The sequence below is a fragment of the Notamacropus eugenii genome, chromosome 2 (assembly GCF_028372415.1).
Source record: "Notamacropus eugenii isolate mMacEug1 chromosome 2, mMacEug1.pri_v2, whole genome shotgun sequence".
Taxonomy (NCBI): Eukaryota; Metazoa; Chordata; class Mammalia; order Diprotodontia; family Macropodidae; genus Notamacropus; species Notamacropus eugenii.
In genome coordinates, this window is record NC_092873.1 from 109,806,688 (window position 1) to 109,813,589 (window position 6,902).

A 6,902-nucleotide genomic window follows, 5' to 3' on the forward strand; every position below is an offset into this window, starting at 1 on the left:
CATTCTCTCCTCTCTGCACATAACATGAGACAAGCAAAAGTAAATTCTGACCATGAGAGAAATCATACATATCCAAGATGTCCAGTGTGGCAATCAGATAGATTCAAAGTTCTGGGAGGTGATCACTGATGAACATGACATCAACCCCACCGGCAACTGCCACAGGGATAGAGACCTGCAGTTGGGGCAGATCTCTGTCTACTACAATGAGGCCACTGGGGGCAAAAAGTTCCCCAGACCATATTGGTTGATTTTGAACTGGGAACCATGGATTCTATTCGTTCTAGACCTCACGGCCAGATATTCAGGCCAATCAACTTTGTCTTTACTCAGTTCAGGGCAGGCAACAATTGGGCCAAAGGCCATTATACTGAGGGGGCAGAGCTGGTGGATTCAGTCTTGGATGTGGTACACAAGAAGGCAAAGAGTTGTGATGGTGTGCAAGACTTCCAGCTCACCCACTCACTTGGTGCAGACGCAGGCTCAGGGATGGGCACCTTACTCATCAGCAAGATCCAAGAAGAGTGCCCTGACCGAATTACGAATACCTTCAGCGTGATTCCATCATCCAAGGTCTTGGTTACCGTGCCTACAATGCCACACTCTCTGTCTACTTTGTTCTACTCTATAGTAGAGAACACAGATGAAACCTACTGCAGTGATAATGAAGCAGTCTATGATATCAGCTTCTGAACCCTCAAGCTACCACGCCAACCTATGATGACCTTAACCATCTAGTCTCTGCTACCATGAATGGTGTCACTACCTACCTTCACTTTCCTGAACAGCTTAATGCTGACGTCCACAAATTGGCCATAAACATGGTCCCTTTCCCTCAACTCCACTTCTTCATGGCTGGCTTTGCCCTTTTCACCAGTCTTGGGAGCCAATAGTATGTTAGCTAACTGTGCCTGGGCTCACCCAGCAAGTTTAAAATATATATATATATATATATATATATATATATATATATATGTGTGTGTGTGTGTGTGTGTGTGTGTGTGTGTGTGTGTGTGTGTGTGTGATATATATATGTGATTTATTTATTTTTCAGTTCTCAACATTCACTTCCACAAGAATTTGAATTCAAAATTTTCTTCCCATTTCTTCCCACTCCCCACCATAGGAGAGCATGGACCCCATCCACCCTTTCCTCCAGTCTGTCCTCCCTTCTATTACCCCTCCCTCTTCAATCCCCTTCCCCTCTATTTTCCTGTAGGGCAAAATAGATTTCTGTACCCCACTGCCTGTATATCTTATTTTCCAGTTGCATGCTAAAACATTTTTTTAATATTCATTATTAAAGCTTTCAGTTCCATATTCTCTCCCTTCCTCCCTCTCCACCCACCCTCATTGAGAAAACAAGCAATTCAATATAGGTCAGATGTGTAACAATGCAAAACACTTCCACAATAATTACGTTGTGAAAGACTAACCACATTTCCCTCTGTCCTATCCTGCCATCCATTTATCCCATTCTCTCTCTTGACCTGTCCTCCCACAATAGTGTTTGCTTCTGATTATCCCTTTCCCCAATTTGCTGTCCCTTCTATTTTCTTCCCTCTCTTATCTCTATCCCCCTTGTTTTCATGCAGGGTAAAATAGATTTCAATATCCACTTGAGTGTGTGTTATTCCCTCCTTAAGTCAAATCCCATGAGAGTAAGGCTCACTTATTTCATTTCATCTCCCTTCTCTTTCCTTCCATTGTAAAAGATCTTTCTTGTCTCTTTTATATGAGATGATTTGCTACATTTTACCTCTCCCTTTCTCTTACTCCTAGTACATTCCACTCAACAGTAAATTTTAATTTTTAATTTAAAATTTTAATTTATTCTCCCTGCATATTCAGCTGACCCTTTGCCCTCTGCTGATATATGCCCTCTACTACCTTAATACTGAAAAAGGTCTCATGATTTACAAATAACATGTTTCCATGTAGGAATGTAAACAGTTCAACTTTAATTAGTTCCTTGAGGCTTCCCTTTCCTGTTTACTCTTTCATGTTTCTCTTGATTCTTGTATTTGAAAGTCAAATTTTCTATTCAGCTCTGAACTTTTCAACAAGAATGCTTGGAAGTCCTTTATTTCATTGAAATTCCATTTTCCCCTAAAATATTATAACAAATTTTACTGGGTAGGTGATTTTTGCTTTTAATCCTATCTCCTTTGACCTCTAGAATATCATATTCTAAGCCCTTCACTCCTTTAGTGTAGAAGCTGTTAAATCCTGTGTTATCCTGATTGTATTTCCACAGTACTTGAATTGTTTATTTCTGGCTGCTTGTAATATTTTCTCCTTGACCTGGGAACTCTGGAATTTAGCTACAGTATTCCTAGGCATCTTCCTTTTAGGATCTCTTTCAGAAGGTGATTGGTGAATTCTTTCCATTTTTATTTTACCCTCTAGTTCTAGAATATCAGGGCAATTTTCCTTGGTAATTTCTTGGAAGATGATGTCTAGGCTCTTTGTTTTGATCATGGTTTTCAGACAGACCAATAATTTTTTAAATTATCTCTCCTGGATCTATTTTCTAGGTCAGTTGTTGTTCCAATGAGATATTTCACATTGTCTTCTATTTTTTCATTCTTTTGGTTTTATTTTGTAATTTCTTGGTTTCTCATAAATTCATTAGCTTCCATCTACTTGATTCTAATTTTTAAAGAACTATGTTCTTCAGTAAGCTTTTGAACCACCTTCTCTATTTGGCCAATTCTACTTTTTAAAGCATTCTTCTCCTCATTGACTTTTTGGACCTCTTTTGCCCTTTGAGTCTATTTTTAAAGGTGTTATTTTCTTCAGCATTTTTTGGGGTCTCCTTTAGCAAGCTACTGACTCACTTTTCATGATTTTCTTGCATTGCTCTCATTTCTCTTCCCAATTTTTCCTCCCCCTCTTTTACTTGATTTTCAGAATCCTTTTTGAGCCCTTCCATGGCCTGAGACCATTGTATATGTTTTTGGAGGATTTGGATGTAGAAGTCTGGACCTTGCTGTCTTCTTCTGATGGTATGCTTTGCTCTTCTTCATCTGAAAGAATGGAAGAATGAAAGAATTACTTTCTTTTCACCAAGAAAGTAATCTTCTATTATCTTATTTTTTTCCCACTTTTAGACATTTTCCCAGCCAGTCACTTGACTTTTGAGTCCTTTGTCAAGTGGAGGGTATACTACCCTAGGCTTCAGAGGTTTTGTGCAACTGTTCTCTGAGATATCTCTAGGGACCTGTAAGTTCTCAGTTCCTCTAAGGTGGCACAATCAAGGGAGAGGAGTTTATTCCTCTCCTGACCTGCACTCTGGTCTGTGAACAACCACAAGCATTCTTTTCTGCCCTGGAACTGCAAACAGAGTTCCCTCTCCACAGCCACCACTAGCTCCACCACACCAGCACTTCTCCTCACCCCAAGGCGGCCACTCAGGACTGAGACCCAGATCAGATACTCGATTCCCCCAGGGTCTTTAGGCTGAGGGCTCCAAAAGTGAACCTTGCTGCTGGAGTGGCTGCCACCACTTGGGGACAGACTATGCTCCCCTCTTACCCAGGGGAAAGAGCTTTCTTACTGACCTTTGAAGCTATCTTTGGTGTTTGTGGGTTTAGAAATCTGGAAACTGCAGCAGCTGCCTGTGATTCCACATCCTGAAGCCTGCTCCAGTCCTGTCCGTGCTGTGAAGCCCATGCTGGTCTGTGCTTTGCTCTGAGCCTGATGTGATAGACATTTCCTGTCAGCCTTCCAGGCTGTCTTGGGCTAGAAATCTGTTTCACTCTATCATTTTGTGGCTTCTGCTGCTCTAGAGTTTGTTTAGAGTCATTTTTACAGGTATTTTATGGGCTACGGGGGGAGAGCTAGAGCAGGTCTGTCCTTCTATTCCACCATCTTGGCCCTGCTCCACTCCCAGAAAATCTTTGACGCCAAGAACATGATGACAGCATGTGACCCTCACCATGGCTGATACCTCACCATTGTTGCTGTTTTCCATGGTCAGATGTCCACGAAGGAGGTAGATGAACAAACACTCAATGTGCAAAACAAAAATAATAGTTACTTCATTGAGTGGATCCCCAATAATATCAAGAACGCTGTCTGTGATATCCCAATCCATTGGCTCAAGATGGTGGTCACCTTCAGTGGCAACAAAACTGTCATCCAGGAGCTCTTCAAGCACATCTCAGAGCAGCTGACTGCCATATTCCACCGGAAGGCCTTTCTCCATTGAGGCATAGGGGAAGGGATGGATGAGGAGAAGTTCACTGAAACTGAGAGCAACATGAATGGCCTCATTTCTGAGTACCCACAATATCAGGATGCCACTGCTTGAAGAGGAGGAAGATTTCAGTGAGGAGGTGGAGGAAGAGGCCTAAGGGAGATACCCTGCCACCTCAATCTTCTCATTTCTTCCAACATTCTTTCCCCACCACTCTTTTCTTCTAAAATTGCCTTTTTGCCTCCATCCTGTTTTTCTCTCCTTTGTGAGTGCTGAGCTCTCTGCTCTGTTTTTCCTTCTTTATGACCTGTCACCTCAGTAATAAACTCTTTTCTCCCCACTCCCAGAGTTCTCTCCAAGAGAACCTCAATTTAGGGGTCTTTGTGCCCACTAAGTGCCCTGAACTAAAATGGTGACCAAGAGGAAAGGTCCAGGACTCTTTGTCTTCCATTGATGAAGAAGGGGACCAAAATGTTATATTCGTAGTGGAGAGAGTTCTCTTGGTGGGTGCTTGTGAGGATGGGAGGAAACTGAGGGTTCCATTCCATAAAAGTCTGTTGGAGGAACCAGGCTTCCTTCTGTAACTATTATCTCCAAATATTCCCCAACTTCTCATATACCTATTTCCAGGTTCCTTTTCCCTTTATCTCTCTCTCTACCCCAGTTATGGAGGAAGTGTTGATAGTATTATTCTCCCCCCCCCCCCCCCAGTTCTGGTTTCTTTCCCAAGTGTTCGTTTTTCTTTGGAGGCATCTGTGCCTCACTCTGCCAGGTGCGCTTCCCCCCTCAGTTCTTTTTCCTCCCCTCACTTTGGAACCCACTCATCCTTCCCCAATCTGAGAAGTGAGAACTGCTTCAACTCCCAAAATTCCAGATAAGGGCCTCATTTGGGGAGGATTACAATTTTCTTCCACTCCCCCCAAAAATCAATTCCCCTCCAAAAGAAAGGAGCAGGTGCAACAGGACACTTCCCTTCCCGTCATCAAACCTTTCCTTCACTTTCTCTCATCTTTTCCACTTCTGTAATTTCTATCTTGGGCTCTTCCCCCTTCACTTCTAAGGTTTCTGTTTTGTGTTGAACTTTGTGCTTTTTTTCATATTGCAAAGATGACCCTCCCAAACCCCAAAATAAACAGGAAATGAGGGGAAAAAAAACTTTGGGTTTTGGTGCTGAAGGGATCTTGAGTAGAAAAGTTTAAGAAGCCTTAGGGTATAACCAGAAGGCATCATGGTGGGTCTAGGGGCACCTAGGTATGGCAAACCCTCACCAATGAGGAACAAAGAGCCTTAGAGTAAAAGCTCCAGTGCCAGATCAGAGACTGAAGGTGGCACAGCAAAGAAAGAATGGCAATGGGGCAGGTAGATGGTAAGATACGTTAAGTGAATGGCTAGAGATGATGCAAAGGTAAGTAATAGTTTTTTTCCCTGGGTTATCATAATGTATACAGATGAGGTTTCAACACAGTCAACAAGTCTTTGATCCCTTCCATTCCTTCTTCTTGATATATATTTTTTCTATCCCTTTTTAAAAATCATCCTCACCAATGCCCACCTTTGCAATGAAGGCACTAAGTATCAGAATACTTTGATTTAATTTTTAGGTTCTCATTGAATTCTTCACAGAATTTCTCAACATCTTCAGACTTTGCAAAAGATGTTAGTACATAGGTCTCATTTATTTCCTAGCAAATGCTTATTACACACCCCGCAATACAGGATATCTAAATATCCCATGGAAATTATGTTTCTTGTTGCCTTTGGATGAATGATAAAACCAACTCTGATTCTTTTATTTGCTTCTCCAAGAGGAGCCTCCTTTTCATTTAGTCAAGTCAATAAGCCTAACAAATATTAAGTACCTACTATGTGCCCAGTACAATGTGGGGATGCAAAGAAAGGCAGAAATTAATTCCTTCTCTCAAGGAGCTGATAGTCTAATGGTGGGGAGTGAGAGATGGAGGAAAGGACAAACATGCAAATAATTACGTAGAAACAAAATACTGGATGCATTGGAGATTATTTCAGAAGACATTAATGAAGATTAAGGAGGCCCACTAAAGACTACTTATAGAATGGTAAACCTTAAGCTTCAATTTAAATTTCCTTCTATATTCTATTTCATTTATGGTGAGAATGTTAATATTGACAGAATGTACTTCTAGTAGAATGTTCCTTGGATCTTTGGACAAGGGTCTCACAAGAGTTTGTTTGTATTTTCCTTTGTTTTGTGGATTGCTATGGACAAAGAATTAATCAGTCACCAATTGGCTAGCCTACTGGTAAAGAACTTTTCTGTATTTACCTAGCTTGCTCTTCAGAAAACCAGCCTGGTCTTTTGCCAAGATCATGCTCACACTTGGCTAGTACAGGTACAGTAGAAGTTGCCAGAACCCGAACTTTGCTCATGTAGCCTTCAATAACACTGGGAAGGAGAATTTTATGGAGGACTGAAAGAGAAGAAAAATGAAATAAGGGAATAATGGTTAGTAAACAGAAGAGAAAAAACTCTATGTGAAGATGATATGTTGACTTGCAGGGGAAAAAACCCTAGAGAATTAACAACAAAAAACTGAAATTGAATTGCTAAAAATAATTCAGCAAAGGATTGGCATATAAGATAAATTCATTAAAATTACCAGCAAACATACAAATATGCATATAATTATGTGTGCAGACACATGTGTGCATGTATATGATGTAT

The 6,902-nt window shown here is 41.0% G+C and overlaps 1 pseudogene; it reads left to right on the forward strand.

Moving 5' to 3' along the window:
* The first annotated feature begins 52 nt into the window (after positions 1-52).
* Positions 53-4,358, forward strand: LOC140523655 (tubulin beta chain-like; annotated as a pseudogene).
* Positions 4,359-6,902: the final 2,544 nt, after the last annotated feature.